Genomic DNA, 22,174 nt, shown 5'->3' on the forward strand with positions numbered 1-22,174 from the left:
TAACTTGTGTAATTAATGGTTAACTAATTATTTATAGAAAAATAAAACTTTCTAACAGATAGAAAATGTATTATTCAAGGGGGTGTGGAAAAAGTCGTATTGCACTGGGGCTGCAGGATGGGAAAAATAGTTAATAACCACTGAGATATATACATGTAGTTATTTGATGTGAAGTTCATCTCACACCAAACTCTTCCCTAGGACATCACGGTGTTGAGGTTTCGAGTCCCCTAAAAAAAAAGACAAAAAATCATCATTCGCTAGAGCGTTAGCCTCTCACGTTTTTCTTTGGAAAATATTGAAAACGTATTCTCGAAAGCCGCTCACGTTTCTCTCACGTAGAAGACATTCATTCTAGAAAAAAAAGAAAAGAAGCCATATATACCGTATGTGTGATTAACTAAAAAAAACCCCTTCCCATTCTTTTGTTTTTACTGGGAATACGATCATTAAGAAAGTTTTCCATCGTGGATTGATCGTATTGTACGTGGAAAGTGAAAGGATCGGCTCTACCTCTCTCTGTCTCTCAGTGTGATGCAGGAAACGCCATAGAAAGAAAACGGACGGTTCAAAAAACTCGACTATTTATAGCATCACATAATCCTTGGACTGAAACCATTAAGAGGTCGTGTAACCTTGCTGTGGTGGTTGTAGTGTCGCACGTGACAAGACATGATGCTCGTTTTTTTTTTGTTTTTTCGATATTGAACACGTGCTTAACGTCCTTTTTGATTTAATCTCTCTCACACTCCCATTCAGGTTCGAACCAAAATCAAGGACGGCTCGAGATAAAATTCTCACCCCGTGTGAGAATTCTTTTTGGCTTCACTTTCAACTTATTGAATTGATTTTTTTGAGTGAATTAGACTAAAAATTTGTCCATCTCCGGACCCTCGGGCTAGAGCTCAGTGAACTTTCTCCTTATGCATGCTCTATGTAGGGCCGTCTTAATATCAGGCCAGCCCCCCCTCCTCCCCGGTCGAAGTGTTGTTCTAAGGCTCTGAACTTCGCTCAATGTTCTACTGAATCTTTTTATACTGGACACTTTTTCCACACTATCATTTCATTCGAAAGCTTTATTTATTTACATCAATATTTACTTTTTCACTGCTCTCTGTGACATAATCGGATACGGGACTGCGATAATTAGGTTCTAGTAGTGTTTCCCAAAGTGAGCAATATATCGCCCCCCTGGAAGGGGATTCTTAGTTTACGCTAGTAAAGTCGTATTGCTAGTCGTACGCTAGTAAACTAAGAATAAATAAAGTGTATTTTTGTATTTATTTATGAGAGCACTTTTTCCTCAAACCAGTGGGTTTCATTGCTTCGAGCATGTTTTAAAGTATTTTGAAATATAAGTATTTCGTCTGGGTCAAAGTTACTCTAACTTGCAGGCTACTTTGTCCCCAAATAAAACTAAATAAATTTCATAAAAATACTATGGAAAGTAGATTTTTTATATTACAGTATTTTAGAGAAAAGTTTGAACTATCTAAAATTAATTTATATCTCAGTATTTATTGTTAATTTTTTGGCGTAAGATTAAACAAAAAGTTTCATAAAAGTGGGCCAAAGTAACCCGTGTATATGGTAGATGCCTTGGACATTCAGATTCATGAATCGCTCTTCAATCATAATGTGTGCTTTTAGATTTTACAGTCGGGACTTCAAAACTTTTTAGTTACACAGAATCCTTAGGAATGACGTTTAGGGTTTCAAATAATCTCTCAGCACCTATACACAACCTTTATGCAGATTAGCATAACTCCGAAGTGCCACGACACACTGGTCGGGAATGAGTACCTTAATCGTGACCTCTGAAATTAGTGGTACCTTCGTCAAATCTCGTTGCACTATAAAGTGTAGTGCCCGAAGAAAAATAGAGAACTCTCCGGAGTTCATTCGATGCTCAATAAAGTGATATGAAAAGATCAGTAACCTTATCCTTCCATACGTAGAATCCGCGACATTTTGTTTTTCCCTTCCAGTTGGCCTTGGACAACCTCCACCTCCTCCAAAAGCGAAAAAAAACCTTGAAAGTAAAGATTCAACTCTTTTTTCTTATCCTTCAGTCCATGAACTTTTTCTTTTAAGGCATCTTCAACCATTTTTTTTTTTTTGATGCCTTCATGAGTACAATGATAATTATTATTTTGTTTTCCCCCTTCTTGTTTCTGTTATCAGTGGTTATCACACTCTCGTTGCTCAGTTCAATCTGACAATTCCGACAAATGAGGTCATTGACTGGCTCTCCCTTTGCTTTGTCTAGAATAGGAATTTGACCTCGACGTGTGTGATAGATATTGAGATTGATGTGTCTCACACCAGGATTTTTCCTCCACCATCAATTTAATTTACCAAGACGCATGGCTCCCTCAAGCAAGAGGCTGACAATAGTCTATCCTATAGGGGCCCTTGTATAAAACTATTTTTAATTCTTTAACTCCAAATATTTAATGGATAGAACCGCTTACAAACCCGGACTTTGTAACTTAATTATAATTATTATTTTGTCAACTGCATCCGGAATTTCACATATACTCAATTAATGAAATTCCGGATGCACCCATCTTTCGGGACCGCCTCGATATCTCCTTGGGGTGGGAAGCGTGTGTGTCCGGTCCCTCAATGTTCAATGTTGCAAAGCAACTTACTTCCGTTACCTCAAATGAGGCAGGGTTGTGTCGGAAAAAAGACGTATAGCAGTGGCTCCGTTGCCCCCCGTGCTCGCAAGTATCAAATCACTCGCGTCGTTCTTCCCATAAAGAAAGCTATCAAGTCGATGTAACATACAAGCCATTTGACTAAAAATAGATAGCTGAACCCAATGCAAAGCGAAAAACTGCATGTGCTCCCAGTGGCAGGGCTGGAGACCGCAGCCTGAGATTTCAAAAGAAGCAGCGTGGAAAAGATTCGTGGAGCAAGTAAGAAGAAGTTGGCATGTTGAGTGGGAGAGAGTCGAGAATGGTCTGAAACAGTAGTTCTCCCCCTGTGGTCATGGGATATTCTCGAGGGCCACGGGTGAAAATCAGATGGAAGGGAAGCTACGGAAAGTCGTGAAGGAGCCACAGAGAGCTTTGAAGAAATAAAGCTTTCAAGTAAATATGGTGGGAAAAATGTGACTACTCTCTTTCAGAACCCAGCAGATCTGCCCAGAGAGCCAGGTATAATCTTAACCCATGGGTCTATGTGGGCATGAGGCCTCATACCCATAGGGGTGGGGGGGGGGGTACGCTATGGGATTTGGTACTACGATCGATTTACAATCGTAAGTATGGGAAATATGTACGCTGTTACTTCCAGCAAAGTATGGTTCTGCAAAACATCATTCCGCCCGGGGACCCACGATGGGTTCACGGAACCTTTGCCCCCGATATTTCGCCTCCGACATTTCGTCCCCGACATCTCGCCCCTGGCACGTTTCGTCCCCAGTATATTTGGCCCCCGGAAATTTCGCCTCTGACATCTCACCCCGGTACATTTAGCCCCCGGAAATTTCGCCATGACCTTTCGCCTGCCCTGACCATATGAGCGACCCAGTGAGTGACCATATGAGTGACTCAGTGAGTGACCATATGAGTGACTCAGTGAGTGACCATATGAGTGACTCAGTAAGTAGTCAAGTAAATCGGAAATTTATCTCTGATATTTCGCCAGCTCTTATCGTACGCGTGACTGTATGAGTGAACATATGAATGATGGTACAAGTGACCAAGTGAGTGACCACATGAGTGATCAAGTGAGTTGGACATTTACTCGTGACATTTTGCTTCCCCTGATCGCATGAGTGACCAAGTGAATGAATACATGAGTGATCGAGTGAATTGAAAATTTATCCCCGGACATTTCACCTGCCCTGACCATATGAGTGACCCAGTGAGTGATCATGTGAGTTACTCAGTGAGTAATCAAGTCAATCGGAAATTGACCCCCTGTCATTTTGTCTACCTTGACCGTACGCGTGACCGTATGAGTGAATATATGAATGATAGTGTGAGTGACCACACCGGTGTGAGTCGTAAATTTGGGAAAAATATTTTATGCTTAAACTGAAAATTCCAAATTCTTAGAATCCATTAAAGTGTGAGTCACTTGGTCTTTCAGTTCTACGTAACCACCTATAAAAAGGGAGGGGATGAGGAGGATCATCTTTGCAGACACTCCACCCTCGCACTTTGCCAATCACTCAATTGCTCACTTTGTCAATCACTCAATCGCTCACTGGGTCAATCATACGGTCGTTCACTTTATCAATCTTTCGGTCACTCATGCAGTCATTCACTTTATCAATCTTTCGGTCACTCATGCAGTCATTCACTTTATCAATCTTTCGGTCACTCATGCAGTCACTCACTTGGTCACACATTCACTTATGCGTTCCATCACTCAGTAACTCCCTTGGTCACTCACACGGTCAGTCCCTTGATCACTCACTTGAACACTCGTACCGTCACTCACACGGTCAGTCCCTTGATCACTCACTTGAACACTCGTACCGTCACTCACCTAGTCACATATACAGTCACTCACTTGGTCACTCATGTAGTTAACCACTCGGTCACTCATGCGGTCAGTCACTCGGTCACTCATACGGTTAATCACTCAGTCTCTCCCTTGATCACTCATATGCTCAATCACTCAGTCACTGGCAAATTTATTCAAGCATTCACTCTGTCTTTCATTCCGTCAGCCACTCGGTCACTCATACGCTCAATCATTCACTAGGAAACTTACAAAAGTATTTAATTAGCCACTCACTTGGTCACTCATTCGGTCAGTCACTTATTCACTCAAACGTTCCATCGCTCAATTCCTCCCTTTGTCACTGACACGGTCAAGCCCACTATCACTCACTTGATCGCTCATACAGTTAATCACTTGGTCGCTCATGAGGTCATTCATTTGGTCACTCATACGGCCATTCGGTCAGTCACGTGGTCACTCATACGGTCATTCACTCATAAAGTCAATTGCACACTAGTTGATACGGTCACTCACGTGGTGAGTCATTCTGCAACTCGATTAGTAGGAGTGCGGTCACTAACGCATTCCTACAGTCCATTTCACACTCACTTGGTTACTCATACGGTCACTCGATCACTCACATGGTCACTCACACAGTCAATCACTCATACGTTCAGGGCAAGTGAAATGTCAGGTGTGAATTTTTCGGGGCCAAACGCGCCAGGGGCGAAATTTCCGGGGGTCAAATGTAACGGGGACGAAACGTTCCAGGGGCAAGATGTCGGGGACAAACTGTCGGGGACGAAATGTCGGGGGCGAAAGTTCCGGACCCCAGATAAGACACGGGGGGGGGGGCATGAAAATAAAATATGGTCCGGGGGGGGGCATGGAGTGAAAAAGATTAAGAAACACTGGTCTAAAATACGCAATACATACAAAATATATACAACGTCTCCACTGTGACGGAAGCGAGGAAACAGCGCCAACGTCCACAATGGCAATTCTGGGCAGTTTTGCTTCCCTTTCTTTTTACGGAATATACAATATGCCATGGACGTAGCTAGGATATATTATTGCCACCCGGGGAAAACATTGTTTTACCACCCCAAAAACTTTAAAATTTGATAATTTCACAACGGTGTTCTTTGTTCTCACCTAAAATTGCCCCGCTCCCTAAATTTTGCCGCAAGAGACAGTATCCCCTTGCCCCCTCTAGTTCCGGCCCTGCAATATACTATAAATTTGATAGAAGATTAATATAAGTTACCAATTGAAAGTACCAAAAAGTTACCAATTAAGTAGTTTGGGGACATGCAATACCATGTGAAAGTTTGAAAGTTTCAGTCTGATTTGAAAACATAAGAATCATTTAATTTCATTGATCTATTAGTTCTTTTCAAAATTTCTTAGAAAAGTGCCAAAAAATATGCAGGGTGGGTCTGGAACTCCACTGACAAACTTCTAAGGGGGTGATCGTACACGTCAAGATAAATAACTTTCGCAACGGAACCATGGATCGAAACACGATTTTTTAGTCGTAAACGACGTTGGCAACGGGAGAACCGCTAGGTATGCAGGGCGGGGGAATTGGCCCGGATTGGATCTGTGGCATGGCTTGCACGCTTCCCGGACCTGATTCCACTGGACAACTTCTTGTGGCACCTGAAATCATTTTTCTACGACACACCAGTGGACTGAGTGGACACCACTTGTTTGCCGGGATTCTTGCTGCTGCTGGCAAGAATTCAGCCACTTTGAGCAGTTACTGTGAGTGCTCGAATACTGTTACATACTGTTACATTGGCACGTTTTATTTCTGTACTTAGGTTTTGGTTTGAATAAATGTATTTCGAGATCCAAGGTTTCATCGCAAAAGTAATTTGTCTCGACGTGTACGATCACCCCTGAAAGTTTGTTGTTGGAGTTCCGGATCACCTTGTAAAATTGAAATGTTAAAATTTTGTATTTGAAATATGGAATTATTGTATCCGAAATAAATTGTACAGGCTTGTTTAAAACTCGACTTATCTTCGTGGTTCACAGCTCTACTTAACTTTATGGTTCAAAACTCTACTTAACTTTATGGTTCAAAACTCTACTTAACTTTATGGTTCAAAACTCTACTTAACTTTATGGTTCAAAACTCTACTTAACTTTATGGTTCAAAACTCTACTTAACTTTATGGTTCAAAACTCTACTTAACTTTATGGTTCAAAACTCTACTTAACTTTATGGTTCAAAACTCTACTTCAGAACTACTCAGAACTCTACTTCAGAACTACTCAGAACTCTACTTCAGAACTACTCAGAACTCTACTTCAGAACTACTCAGAACTCTACTTCAGAACTATTCAGAAACTCTACTTCAGAACTCTACTTCAGAACTCTACTTCAGAACTCTACTTCAGAACTCTACTTCAGAACTCTACTTCAGAACTCCACTTCAGAACTACTCAGAACTCTACTTCAGAACTACTCAGAACTCTACTTCAGAACTACTCAGAACTCTACTTCAGAACTACTCAGAAACTCTACTTCAGAAACTCTACTTCAGAAACTCTACTTCAGAAACTCTACTTCAGAAACTCTACTTCAGAAACTCTACTTCAGAAACTCTACTTCAGAACTACTACCAGAACTCTACTTCAATGCACCAACAACTCGATTTTCCTGTATGATTAAGAATTCGACTTTTCTTTATGGCAGTGATTTCCAAATTGTTTAAAGCGTGACCTCCTTTCGACAAGAACTTTAATACGCAACCCCCACAACACCAGGGTGACCATATGCCCGGTATTTCAGGACATTCTCGACTTCTTATTTTTCTGTTCTGAAAGTGATTTTCCGGACACCTGTTTGTCTCGGTTTTACATTGCATAACCAACGTGCGTATAAATGTGAAATCAAAAATCAAACTGTTTTCAATATTTGCTTGGCGGAACTGTTTTATTATGGAATTTCAAACTACCCACACGTTTTTAGTTTCGAATTTTTGAATCCTATGGACGGTTTCATCAACACAGCCACAAGTTAGGATGGAATACTTATCTTGCGCATCGTAACGGTACAGAATGGATAACTTGTTGGATCGAGATGATGATGGTTGATGATTTATAATGATGATGGGTCGAGACCCACAGTGTGGGGACTACTGCTTCATGGGGTTCAAAACAAATGAATGGTTGTATATCATGGTTCGAAACGAAACTCGGCTTCACTTCACGGATCAGAATTAAATTTTTCTTAATGGTGCTAAACTAGTTTTAACTTGATTGTTCTTTTTTTCATAAGTTATGGTTTGAAACTCGACTGCACTTTATGGTTCCAAACTCGATTGCACTTTACGGATAAGAAACCACTCGATTGCACTTTACCGAGAAGAAATCATTCGATTGCACTTTACGGATAAGAAACCACTCGATTGCACTTTACGGATAAGAAACCACTCGATTGCACTTTACGGATAAGAAACCACTCGATTGCACTTTACGGATAAGAAACCACTCGATTGCACTTTACGGATAAGAAACCACTCGATTGCACTTTATGGTTCAAAACTTAACTGCATTTAATGGTCTCAAACTCATCTGCTCTTTACGGATCAGAAACTCGATTTTCTTTTGAAGTCGAAATTCGAATTCACTCTACGGTTTGAAACTGGACTTCACTTTATGGTTTGAAACTCGACTTCACTTATGGTTAGAAATTCATTTTCACTTTATGGTTTGAAACTGGACTTCACTTTATGGTTTGAAACTGGACTTCACTTTATGGTTTGAAACTGGACTTCACTTTATGGTTTGAAACTGGACTTCACTTTATGGTTTGAAACTGGACTTCACTTTATGGTTTGAAACTGGACTTCACTTTATGGTTTGAAACTGGACTTCACTTTATGGTTTGAAACTGGACTTCACTTTATGGTTTGAAACTGGACTTCACTTTATGGTTTGAAACTGGACTTCACTTTATGGTTTGAAACTGGACTTCACTTTATGGTTTGAAACTGGACTTCACTTTGTGTTCCGAAACCGACTTCATTTTATGGTTTGAAACTCGATTTCACTTTACGGTTCGATTATTTTAACTCGACCTTCACTTTGTTTCAGCACACGTCTTCACTGCAATATACATGCATGTACTTTTCAATTTTAATTTCCACGTATACGTGTAATAATTATTATGTGAAATATATAATTTTTTACAATGTATAAATTATACATATTTTTACTGTTCAAAAGCAGTTTTCTGTTGCTGAACTGGAAATCTACTGATAATTATGAGCTTTTCCAAGAATTCTTCTATCAAAACTCACGATGATGATGATAGTCATATTTCATTTGAATAACAATTACGAAAAAAAAAATTCTTATCATGACCTGGATTGAGTAATTTATCAATAATTATACATATACGTATGTAAGTACGTGCTTTTATAGAATTATTATCGGAATTTGGGTTCTTCTTATCATTGATTGCTTCTTCTTTCCTGTCTGTGAATGTGTTTAGAGCATATAAAAACTAGGGGTTGATGTCCCATGCTCGTTCAATACCCTTTACTACATACAAATAGCATGTGACCAATTGATTGAGATGAAAATTTTTCTCCTCGTTTCTCAAAGGCATTCATAAAAGATTTGAATTAGTTTGCAAATGTTTCAAACATTGACAATGTGGAGTTTCACAAGTTCCTCCTTTAGCTGTGTTCATGTTACGTATGAGATGTTATTTTATATCATTGTGTAATATACTATGTGTTTTAAATGCTTGATGAAAAATTTATTACGTGACATTACTTGAATGAAACCAGCTGTAATAAGGATTATTTCTTTATAAGGTAAGTAGTGAATTGAAAACATCCTACTTTATGAACCTTTTGTGGCATGCTATTTTGTTTGAATGTTACACGGTTGGGTATCAAAGGTTGTAAAACTGTGAGGCCCTAAAGCTTCCCAGGGGTGAGATGAAGTTATGAATTTCAAAAATAACGAAATAATAATTCTTTTTATTATAATATCATCTGAATAATAATGTTATCTCAGGCGTGAATAGAATTTATTGGAAATTCTTTTGGCCATGACCACCACATAGGATGACTGACTCCATCCCTGAGGCACAAGATTAATCTTATTAATTTTTTTTTTTAAATATTTTACATTCTTTCTCTCTTTCAAACCGAGCACAACTATCACCATGGGCAGTTTACTACCTAGAGAGTTGTGCCGGAAGTGTAAGCGTGTGTACCTAACAGTCTGAGTGCGTATCTATTGTTGTGTCTGATTTTTCAGTGCTACCATCTATACTTCAGAAAGGAAGTGAGTGAAGTGTAATGATTGAACATTTGTACCGTTTGTAGGCCTGTTGCTCTCTGTGGAAAGACTTTTTAACGGGATATTTTTACATTATAAATTTACCACTATAAAGCCCGTAAATAATCTGAACCTTCCCAAAGGTTTTGGCCTAGTCCCCCCCCCCTCCTGTTTTGGCCTCTTCATGACAAATACTGAAATTTGATTGTTTTTGGTTTTGTGTTACAGAAAAATTAAGTCATAAAAATACGGGAATGTCCCATATATGGGTCATATCAATGAGTCGAGTTAAACAAGAAATATTTTGTTTTAATTTTATTGTTAGGTATCATTTTAGTATAATTTTAGAAAGCCTACTTCATTAAAAAAGATATGGCTGTGGGTTTTATGGCAGGCACATTTTACAGGGATTTTGAGTGATTTATACTATGCCGTGGAAAGGGTTAAAGTGATGAGCTCTGACTGTTGGAATTTCTTGGGAAAACTTCGTAAAAACGGACGCAAAAGTGTCATTATATCGGAGTTCGTTGCGTTTTCTTCGACTAAGTTCATTAACGTTATTTATTATGGCAGGGGTGAACAACAGCTGGCCCTAGGTAAAATTACTTTTATCGAATTGATTTTTTTATCATTATGTAGGTCCTCATTTTCCACAGCAGAACTGTAAAACAGACTACTCACATTTATTATTTCTAGTGATGAAAGTTATTAGTTATGTTCTCATCAGACTATCTTTTCGTACACACCAGGGTTTAAGCTAGATAAAAAATTCCTTTAGCAAAAAAAAAAAAAAGCGAAAATGGGAGGAAAAGCTTTAGCAAAATGCTACAATGATAATGATTTATCGTTGGATGTCTTCTCGTTTTGTACCTCCTGTACGCATTTTTGCGAAAGTGGCTACTACTTCCGTAGCTTAAACCCCGGTACACACCTATTGCTCTTAAAGTTTGTTATGTCCATTTTTACCCTATTTCTTTCCTCCACCTCGTTGGGAAAGTTTGTTTTTTGCTGAATACGTATTTGGTGTTCTGTGACGAAACTTTTTCGAAGTGGATGCCAACACACAATGGAACCTGGAAACCGACAAGGCTACGTAGATCCCAATAATTCCAAAGAGCAAAAATATGTCACATGGGATGGTCAGGTTCATATTGTACCGTTGAACAAAAGACACGATGCTTTTTGTTTGGAAAACAGAGAAGCAGCCATCTCTAATTTTCGATATTTTTAGCAGGTTAGTGGCATTCCACGTTGAGAAACAGACTAATACTTTCTTAAACTAAAATACCGATATTTTGTTCCAAGAAGAAGCCAAGTAATAATAATTCATGTATCGTAAATCTGGTTCCGTGTAATCTCATTTACATACAGAAGCACCAGGTAATGGTGAGTATGAGCATCCTTTCACATCTACTATAGTCTGCCTGGTCCGAGCGAAGATAGTCCATTTTATATTGGTACCATCACGGGTTTACCCATGATAGTCAATACTATCCATACTACTGACTTTTGGCACGTTTTCCATCCCAATAATGAAACTCCTCTCGAAGTCTACCGGTGCGTGAATCAATTCCTTGAGCGTCTGTTCGACCCGTGCGACCCAACCGGTTGCTAAATCAGGAGTAAGAGATGAAAAAAAATTACAGGAAAATGTAGAAAAACTGTTTTGCCTGTAAAATTTAAACTATGAACGTAACTGAATGGACTAATTTGCAAATGAAACAGTAATTTTTGATGCACATTGTATCTACCAGCTGGGAAGTAGAAAAAAACAATGGGTATACAGGATGGTTATAAAGTTTCCGTACTTTGAATAGTTTTTCCTCGAAACTGCTTAAATTTTGAAGAAAAGAAAACATTCGAATACATTCAAATTTTCAGAATATCTTAATGAGACCACGGGAAAGATTTACGCGATGAAAAAATCGTTCAATTTTTGACCACCAGGTGAATAAGTGGTTCTTTTATTGAATTTTACTTTTTTTTCCATGTTCCGTATAACATATATGCCAGTATGCCAAGTTTTTATGAAATACGTCCACCAGAACTGGTGCTATATAGGTCTGGGTAGTTTCAGTATACTGACACTGCTGAGTCCTATGAAGCGCCCGTTCTGATGGAGGTATTCCGTCGAAATATGATATATACGCTATATCGACCATGGAATGGGAAAAAAGGGGAAATTCAGTAAAAAGCGGACATGTCAGTCAGGACATGCTATTTATTATACAGGGTGGGCGAAAAATCCGTAAAAACTCTAAAAATGAATAAAAACCGGAAAAATGATAGATAGAATAACGGTTTGCAGGGTTAGCATCGCTAGGTCACGGGAATTATTTTTGGCAGGAAAAAACCCCTAAAAAACAGCCGATAGGTGGCGCTGGTACGAGCGACTTCAGTGGAAATATGCAAATGAGACAGTTATAAGAAATTGCGCTCCTAATCCACAACCAATTCACCGTTGTAAACCGTGTATGTGGACCTGCTGCACTCTGTCGTTGCTAGATTTGTGACTCACCTGCAATGTGCTTTCCCCCCCCCTGGTGGTCACGTGGAACACATACTGTTGTAATAAACGATTTGGAGGCATTCTGTTCGTTATTTTAGCATCTTTTCTTTGACTTGTGTATGTCAGCCCCCCCCCCCATCGGCTGTTTTTTGAGTTATTTATTTTTCACCCTCTTAAAAAGATTCCCGTGACCTAGCGATGCTAACCCTGCGCACCGTTTTTTATTTCGGTTATTTTTCCGGTTTTTATTCATTTTTAAAGTTTCTACGGACTTTTTGCCCACCCTGTATATCTATATATATAGATAATGCATTTATTATTTCACTTTATTGCGATCGATAGAAAGCAAAATGGGGAAAAGTGTGTGTGTGAAAAAAAAAAAAAAAATGGAGGAGAGAGAGAGAGAGAACACTTTCAATTCATGTAATATATACGAGAGAGTTGTATGCTCAAGGACAATCTCGATGAGTTCATTCGACTCTAGGGCACGATGATTATGATCATCCATTAAGCAAACATCACCGCACGCGCTCGAACGGGTTCCTCCTGATTGAACGATTAAAAGCGTTATCTCTTATAGTGCGTTGTTTTTTGTTTTTTTTTCATAACGAGTTACACGTCTCGTCTTGCCCTCTTAACCCGCTCAAGGAGAAGCAGAAATATTGAATTCAAAGCGAGGAAAGAGCGATCAATATCAACATCATTATTGTAAGTACTTGACAGTAATGATGATGATGATGATGATGATTTTCAATTTTCCATTGTTTGATTTCGAAATGTTAAAGAAAACAATATCGATAGCTTATTTTTATAGTCCTGCTGATTCTACTAAAATGTAGTCCCGATAGCCCGAGGTGAAAGGGACCGAGACTAGCTCGGATTACCACGAATTCGTATTATCCGAAAAGTAATTGTGAAAAATGACATTATGAGGGAGTGGGGAGGGTACCTACTCTCTTATCCGAATCATATAAAACTAAAATTTTCGTTCGTCAAACCAAAGAAAAGCGTTACACCGGGGTTGCGATTAACACAAATATGTAGCTATATATAGAAACTTCTAAAAAAGAAATTCGTTGAATCGAGGAATTCGTTAAATAGGAGTTCGTTATATCGGGATCTGACTGTACTTAATTCATTACACAACTGCCAAGAGCATTCTTGGCAAATGTTTGAGGGGCTTCAGTTCTGGGGACTTGATATATAAATATATTACTTATTTTTTCGCACTATAAATTTGCTACAGAAGGGCCTGGGGGTCCACCGGAGACCCCTTACAACTGGAATTATTCTTATTCGTATGAAAAATGAGATAAAATGAAACCAACTCGTTTTTGTCGAAAGTGAGAGATTTGGTTAAAGAATTTCGAAATACAGTCGAATCCCGTTTTAACGAATACCGTTATAGCGAAAATCTCGTTTTAACGAACACTCCTCTAATCCCCCAAATAAGTTTGCAGAGGAACCATGCTAGGTAACCTGTAATCCCTTTATAACGAAGTGACTCTTCCGGTATCTTGGCGTTCGTTATAACGGGATTCAACTGTACATATTTGCACCTCAGATTATAAGGCATAATTCAGCAACCTGAATTCAGCATTTAGCAACCTAAATTTAGCATTCAGCAATATAATGTTGCAACCTAAATTTAGTATTTAGCAATACAATGTAGCAACCTAAAAAATTTAGCATTTAGCAATTTTTATTTCTAAATATTTTCATTCAATTGTTAAATATGATTAAATTAGAATAACTTATCTTTTCGAATTTCTTCATTTCCAGTAGTTTCACTAATGCGATATTCGCATATAGCACTTGTGTTTTGTCTCCAAGTTCCCCGAATTCGTTAGGACGGCCCTTCTAATGTATCAAATGCACATCAAATTGAGTCCTAAAGTATTTTCTAAATACAGTCGTACAGATTTCAGTAGTCAGTGCTCTTTAACGGATGTTTGTTGTTGTTTTTAATAGTTTTTTAAAAATGTTAAATAGCTGTTTTCTGGAAATGGTCAGTGGGCTACATTTGACCCACGGCCCATGGGTTGAAGACCTTGGTGTAGCTCAGCTTGCCGATGATCACAATCAGGTCCAGTGGACAACTACGGTATTGTGTTAAATCCATGGGAGGAGAAACTGGGGGGGGGGGCAATGGCATGGCCCCCCCCCCCCCAGCGTCAAAAGTGGAGTCGACTGATCTAATGTAGATGTGCATATATGAATTGACATCATCATCATCGTGCCCCCCCCTCTCCCAGCAATTATGAAATAATGACCGTGCCCCTCCACCCCAGATTTTCAAGTCTATCTCCGCCGATGGTTAAATCCGTAAGACAGTGGTTCTTAAAGTGTGCCGCCCGGGGCAAACATTATTTTGATATCCCCAACTTTGAAATTCAATAATTTTACAACGGTGTTCATTGTTTCCCCCTAAACTGTCGCCCCTTAAATTTTCCCACCCGGGACAGTTGCCCCCTCTAATTACGGCCCTACACGCCAGTACTTTATAAATGTTTGTCATGTACTCTGTACTCTCTACGTTTTAAAAATTTCATACAGAAAAAGAAGTCCAAGAATAAAATTATTGCACCATATTTTAAGATAAATTTTATAAGATCTAACTTAATAGCAGGAAACATGAAAACATATACATATATACTGTAGTGTATGAATACATACAATTCTAACCCTCTCGGTGGCATCGACGAGATATCGCGCCTCTGTTAAAGTCTATTATTTTAGTATAGCCAAGTATAGATATTTTGTAAAGGTGATTTCCCAAAAAAGACCACTTTTCCTTATATTATTATACCTCTTAATTTATATCCGCTGTGAAAATTGGAAGAAAGCTTACTTCATTAAAAAATATAGTGCAGTGGGTTTTATGGCAGGCACATTTTACAGGGGTTTTGAGTGATTTATTTATACTATGCCGTGGAAAGGGTTAAAGTGATGAGCTCTGACTGTTGGAATTTCTTGGAAAACTTCGTAAAAACGGACGCGAAAGTGTCATTATATCGGAGTTGTTTGCGTTTTCTTCCCCTAGCTGAGGCATTAACGATATTTATTATGGCAGGGGTGGACAACAGCTGGCCCTAGGTAAAATTACTTTTATCGAATTGATTTTTTATCGTTATGTAGGCCCTAATTTTCCACAGAAAGCCTGTATAAAACAGAGTACTGCCATTTATTACTTCCAGTGACGATAGTGATTAGCTATGTTCTCGTCACACTGTCTTTTTGTCCACACCTATTGCTCTTGAAGTTTGTTATGGCCATTTTTACCCATATTTTCCCGATACCCTTTACTTTGGACCTTCTGAAAATCTGAATAAAGCCTACTTCATTAGAAAATATGTATGGCAATTTACAGGGAATTTCGTGATTTTTAAAATGCCACGGAAATGGTTAAAATAAACAAAATGTCAATGTAAAACGTAGGCTTAATTCTTTCACAAATTATTTTAGAACTTATTTCATTCATAAATGATCACGCAAATTTTTTACACTTGCAACGCCTTGGCAAAGCAAATTATTATCATCTTATTACGGAGAATTATAATCAGTTTTTAACTAGGCCGGGCAGTACTGAGGCCGGTTAGTCACGAGCCGGAAAGTCGAGATTTCTACTGTATTTTTTTAATTTTTTGATTCTCCCTTGAGAATTCATACGTACGTGACGTAAAAGTCTTTATTCTGTTTTTCGATTCGTCAATATACATAATCATAACCAGTGGCGTATTTACGGAGGAGGGGGGGGGGGAGCTTAGTGGGTTATAGCGGGCCCAGGGGAGCAAGTTCAGGGGGGTGGAAAATTTGGAGAATGATTTGCCAAAAAAGAGAACTAGTAGAATGGGAGAAGGGCGGCAAAATTTGTATAACCCTCAATAAATCCACCTCTGCTCAGACAGCTAGGAACTAGGTCAATGAGTGACCAAGAAATTGACCTAGATGGTTTGCAAGCACGTGAGTGAGCAAAAGGAATGACTTACGGAGTGAGGGACTAGGTCAGTGAGTGACCTAGAACGTGTGCAAGCGTGTGAATGGCCAAAACAATGGCCTAGAGCATGTGCAAAGATGTAAATGATCAAAAAGAGTGATCGAGCCATGTCAGTGAGCAATCAAAAGAGCGACCTAGAGTTTGTGTGGAAGCATATGAGTGACGAAAACAATGTGCAAGCATGCGAATGACTAAAAGAGTGTGTCAGCATGGGAGTGACCTTACTTACTAACCTAAACGGCGAGCCAGTCCATATTCCGAAGAATTTCTAACCGATAGGTCACCGCCGGGGTAAAAAGTGTATGATAGGGGCAGGAAGAGTCAAGAAGGTGTGAAAAATCAAAGCACACATGCTAGTCCGTTGCATTCCGATTATCATACAATACACTATTTTTACATGAAAATAGATGAAAAAAAAAATCCCTTTATACAAATTATGTGAAACGCAAACGGCTAGGGAAAGCGTTACGCACTTCCTACTCCATGAGTAATTATATAGGAAAAAAGAGTGTGTCTATTGCCGTCGCAAGATGCATAGTTACAAGGGAGTATACAAAGCATATACAGTCGAATCCCGTTTTAACGAATGCCGTTATAGCGAAAATATCGCTTTAACGAACACTTTTCTAATCCCCCAAATAAGTTTACAAAGGAACATTGCTAGGTAACCTGGAATTCCTTTGTAACGAAATTTCGTTTTAACGAAATGATTCCTCCGGTCTCTTGGCGTTCGTTATAATGGGATTCGATTGTATATGCACGTAAAATGTTTCAAAACTACACAAAGTAAGAAAAGTGGAGAAACAGGTTTCAGTTAACAATGTGAATACATCGAGAATATTCTGAGGGAGTTTTGGAGAAAAATACAATATATCTTTGAATGTGATAGGACCAAAGTATCGAAAAAAAAAAAAAATCTACACTGAGAAAAAATGCAATTGTGTATCTGCGGAAGGGATACAAATGAGTGACTAGGAGATGTGAGTACATATGCCAGTCTGTTGCTTTCCAAATATCATAGAAGCATGGGAGTGACCAAAAGAGTGTCTCAAAAACACAAATGCGCTTGCAGGAGTGGAGGGTGGCGAGTTCGAGGAAAGAGTAGTCAAGAAAATTAGACTAGAATGGGAGAAGAGCGGCGAAATTCATGTAGCCCGCGCCCGAAAGGCGGCAAAACCATAAATGCCAGACCAGACCATCATCATAATTTTTACCCCATTCCCAGCGCCTAAGGCTGATAGTGGGAATAAAAACGGGCCAAGATAGGCCTATGACCATAAATGCGCCTCTGATCATACGGTCATCAACCGCGCGAAACTGAGCTTCTGCTAGCTTTCTCTTTCTTTCGTTCCGGCTATTATAGTTATATCAAACGGAAAAGTTAACTAAGTATTAGATTGTATCTAATAGATGGCGCTGTAATTCTTCTATCGACGCACGCTTGATTCAAAAGAAGACAAAGGGAGAAGAAATTGTATTTTTTTTTTATTGGTTTTTGATAACTTCGAAAAAATATGATTCCAGATAAAATATCATTGTGACTAGTGAGCAACAAAAATACGTATTTCTAGGTTATTTTTCAGGAAAAACTCATGAAAATTTCAGTGTTATGTTAGCATGATTTCTGCATGGGGAAATGCAAAGGAACCCCAAATTTGAGTAAAATTTACAGCCAACTCAACATAAAATTGTTGCTCTAGTTCAGGAAGTCCCAAACTGCTTGTTTTGACTCGTCCATTAACCCCTTCGATTACAAACGAATTGGCAAGAAATCGGATGCTCCCGAAATCGACAATAAATACAGTAACCTCATTTGCACATTTAATTTATTTAATTTATTAACACATTTGCAGTTAACTTAAGCTGCCCGTGGCATTTATAGATCATTTTGGTTGCTCTTGGCACGTTTTCAGGTCATTTAAGTGACTCGAAGTGCCTTTCCGGATCACTAAAATTCTCACGGCACATTTCCCGATGACTCGAGATGTGTCCGCGGCACATTTTTGGAACACCTGAGTGGTTGTGGGTCGCGCTCGTAGATAACCAGAGCGGCCCGCGACAAGTTTCCAAACCAATGAAGTGGCCCGCACTCCCGAAAACGTTAAACATCCTTGATCTACAGTAACCGTAATTCAAATGAGGATTTATAGATGTAGAAATGAATTTTATGGTGATAGAATTATATGACGATTCATCATCATCATCATCGCCGTCGTCGAACGGTGATAATATCCACTTTGGCGTCTGGGAAATTATTAAGGTATCGATTCGATCGGCGGACATATAACGCAAAGATCGGAACTAGACATAACACGTGATCGGTAATTACGAATTCCAGACATTAACTGTCTGGGAAAGGGCTTCTTATCCATCATCAGTGATCTAGTGAATGTGTAAAGCAAAAAAATAATAATAACTCGTAGTTACAAATATAAAATAATCGAATGCCAAGAATGAGGAAAAACAACCAGACACGGTTACGAAATTCGTTCGAATCATGCTAATTACGTAGTAATCAAAAGCAATGAATCAGTAAACACCTAAAATCTTCACTTAAAAATTTCGTAAATTGGGTAATTATTTTATTTTGTCGGAGATATTGATAATTATTTATTCCTTTTCCCGTAAACTCACTGCTGTCGATATTCGCTAATTACTTTTTTTTGGAAAATATTTCGCTGGAAAATACCGTAAACTTTGTGAAACCGTATGGCTACATTACAGGGGGGGGGGGGGGCACCACCACCACTACTACTGAACCCCATATACATCTCGTCCAAATTTCTCTGCGGAACTTCTACCGAATTAGAAAATGTGAGTGTACGTGTTGTGAACCTAACGTGTGAAGTTTTTTACTGTGTAATGCTTGCTACGTGTAGTGTGCTGCGATCTGCCATCAATTTTTTCTAACAATGAGTGGAGTGCAATGGTTGAATAATTGCACTCCACTGCCGGCCTGCTGCTCTCTGTGGCGAGACTTTCTCAAGCAGGGCCGCCTACTACTATGGATGATCTCTAATTAGATTGATTTTGCAAATACAATTTCAGTCCTTTGAATTTCACTACAACTGAAAATAACTAAATTAGTATAAATAATACTATAAGTAAAAAAGTAAATTTAAAATAAAAATAATGCAAAATTAAAAAAAAAGTCTGAAATTCTTATTGAGTATTTTCCCCGATTTATCGAATTTGGTCTTATTTCATTAATTTTTCTAAATTTTTTTTGTTTGGGGTTTCAGTTTGACTATGAGCAAGTTTTTGAAAGCATCGCTATTCTTGGCTTTTATCCATCCATTTACTAACAACAATCGTTAAGAACCCGTAAAACATCAGGAATATATTGAAAAAAATTCAAATATTTGAAAAAAATTCCAATATCAAGAAGATATTTGAAAAAATTCCAGCATCAAGAGAATATTTGAAAAAATCCCACTATCAAGAATATACTTAAAAAATAATTCCAACATCAAAAATATTTCAAAAAACACAATTTATATAATATTTTAGGAAATCCATTATCAACGATATTGAAAAATAATTCTGATTTCAAGCTTACAAAGAAATCTAATGGCAAGAATATCGAAAAAAATTCCGATACCGAGAACACATTAAAAAATTCTAATATCAATGACAAAAAAATCCAACATCCAGAATATTAAAAAAAAATCGAATATCAAGAATATTAAAAAAACAGTCCAGTATCAATAATATTGAAAAGTTCTGATTTGAAGGATATGAAAAACATTTTATTATAAAGAATATTCAGAAAAAATTCCAGTATCAAGAATATTTAAAAAATTCCAGTATCAAGAATATTTAAAAAATTCCAGTATCAAGAATATTTAAAAAATTCCAGTATCAAGAATATTTAAAAAATTCCAGTATCAAGAATATTTAAAAAATTCCAGTATCAAGAATATTAAAAAAAAATCAATATCAATAGCATTAAAAAACTTGAATGTGAAAAACATTGAAAAATAATTACGATTTCAAGAATGTTAAAAAAAATTAAATTTAGAAAAGCATTAAAAATTTCCGATTCAAAAAGTTCTGATTCAAAAAATTCTGATATCAAGAACATTCTAAAGAATCCAATATCAAGAATAAAAAAAAATTCCTGTATCAAAAATATTAGAAAAGTTCTAGTATCACCAAGAATATATAAAAAAAAATAATAAATATCGATAATTATAAAAAATAATTACGATTTCAAGAATGTGTTAAAAAAATTTCAGTTTGAAGAACACAAAAAAAATTCCAATTTCAAAAATTCTGAGAGAGAGTTATCAAGAAAATATTCTATAGATTCCAATATATCAAGAATATAAAAAAAATTCTAATTTAAAAAAAAGTTACAGTATCGTCCAGAATATTATAAAAATTTCAGTATGAATAATGTTAAAAAATAATTGCAATTTCAAAAATAATGGAAAGATTTCAAAATTTGAAGAACATGAAAAATTCCAATTGAAAAAATTGTGATATCAACGATATTCTAAAGAATCCAATATCAAGAATATATAAAAAAAGAATTAAAAAAGAAAGTAAATAACAATTAATAAAAGCTAACAACAAAATTAAAATGAATGAATATTAAATTAAAATTAACATTTATTTTAGTATAAAATAAATTTTAATTTATTAATAAAATAAATTTCAATTTATTAATAAAATAAATTTTAATTTATTAATAAAATAAATTTTAATTTATTTTAATATTCATCATTTTTATTTATATTTTTTTGTACTAAAATATTTAAAAAGAAACTAAACATTTATTTTATACTAAAATTAAATTACATTTATTTTATACTAAAATACTTATAAATTATTTTATACTAAAATACTTATAAATTATTTTATACTAAAATACTTATAAATTATTTTATACTAAAATACTTATAAATTATTTTATACTAAACAATTATTTTATACTAAAATAAATGTAAATTAATAAAAACGAACATTAATAAAATTAAAGTTAACAAATTAATTTAAACTATAAAAAATTAATTTGAACTATAAAAAAATTAATTTGAACTATAAAAAAATTAATTTGAACTATAAAAAAATTAATTTGAACTATAAAAACATTAATTTGAACTATAAAAAAGTTAATGTCAACGTCAGTGAATATTAAAATAATGTTTAGAAGAACTTACTATGTAGGCCTAACAATAATCAATAATATCTCTATACAGCCTAGATTCGATATTCAAACATTTTTTAGAAAATGACTTCTTTTTGTTTTCTTGGAAAAGAACATCCAAACGGAATGCCGAAACAACTTCCAAAGAAAAATTTGACAAACATGATGGCAATAAACATATTTCTCTCTCTCTCTCTTGAATCTTTTCTCCATATAATTTTGTTTTCTTCTCGTATTTTTTGACACAAATTCGCAAGAGAGACCTTGACTCGCATAAACATGGTTCGCGTTACACACGTAACTATATTAGTAATTTATATATGTACCTGTTTAAGTGACCGTAGATTTATTATTATTACCAAATTTTTTGGTTGTTTTTATTTAATAAATAAGAACCTTGAAAGGTTTTTAAACGCGACCAAAATTCGTCCTTCGCCTAAAAACCGACATTTTTCCTCTCTTCTTAATACTAAGAACTTCTAAAAAGCGGTGGAAATAGGTGAATTTCGGAGAATTATTACTTGGTTATGTAGGTCCTAATATATTACGAAAGAACTAAAGATAATTTTTTTATATAATTATATTTAAGATAAAAAATGAAATATACAAGTATTAGTTTTTTCATCATGTAAAATATCTAACATTTTATGAGTAGTTTGTTACTTGGCTTAATGACGCAGTGTGGGTTATAGCACAGGGTGACGAATTCGAGGAAAGGGTAGTCATTTCATTTCATACCGCG

At 36.7% G+C, this 22,174-nt stretch overlaps 1 long non-coding RNA gene across 1 annotated transcript in view; it reads left to right on the top strand.

Annotated features, from left to right (window-relative positions):
* Positions 1 to 9,048: 9,048 nt before the first annotated feature.
* The window catches only part of LOC149070184 (uncharacterized), a 143,060-nt gene continuing 129,934 nt past the window's right edge, over positions 9,049 to 22,174 (top strand). The window contains exon 1 of the long non-coding RNA XR_016195043.1: positions 9,049 to 9,302. This is a non-coding gene — a long non-coding RNA (uncharacterized LOC149070184). The remainder of the gene's footprint in view (positions 9,303 to 22,174) is intronic.

This window comes from Pholcus phalangioides, unplaced genomic scaffold (genome assembly GCF_987345545.1).
Source record: "Pholcus phalangioides strain wild (caught in Gottingen) unplaced genomic scaffold, Ppha-v1.0 ptg000022l_1, whole genome shotgun sequence".
NCBI classification, from domain to species: Eukaryota; Metazoa; Arthropoda; class Arachnida; order Araneae; family Pholcidae; genus Pholcus; species Pholcus phalangioides.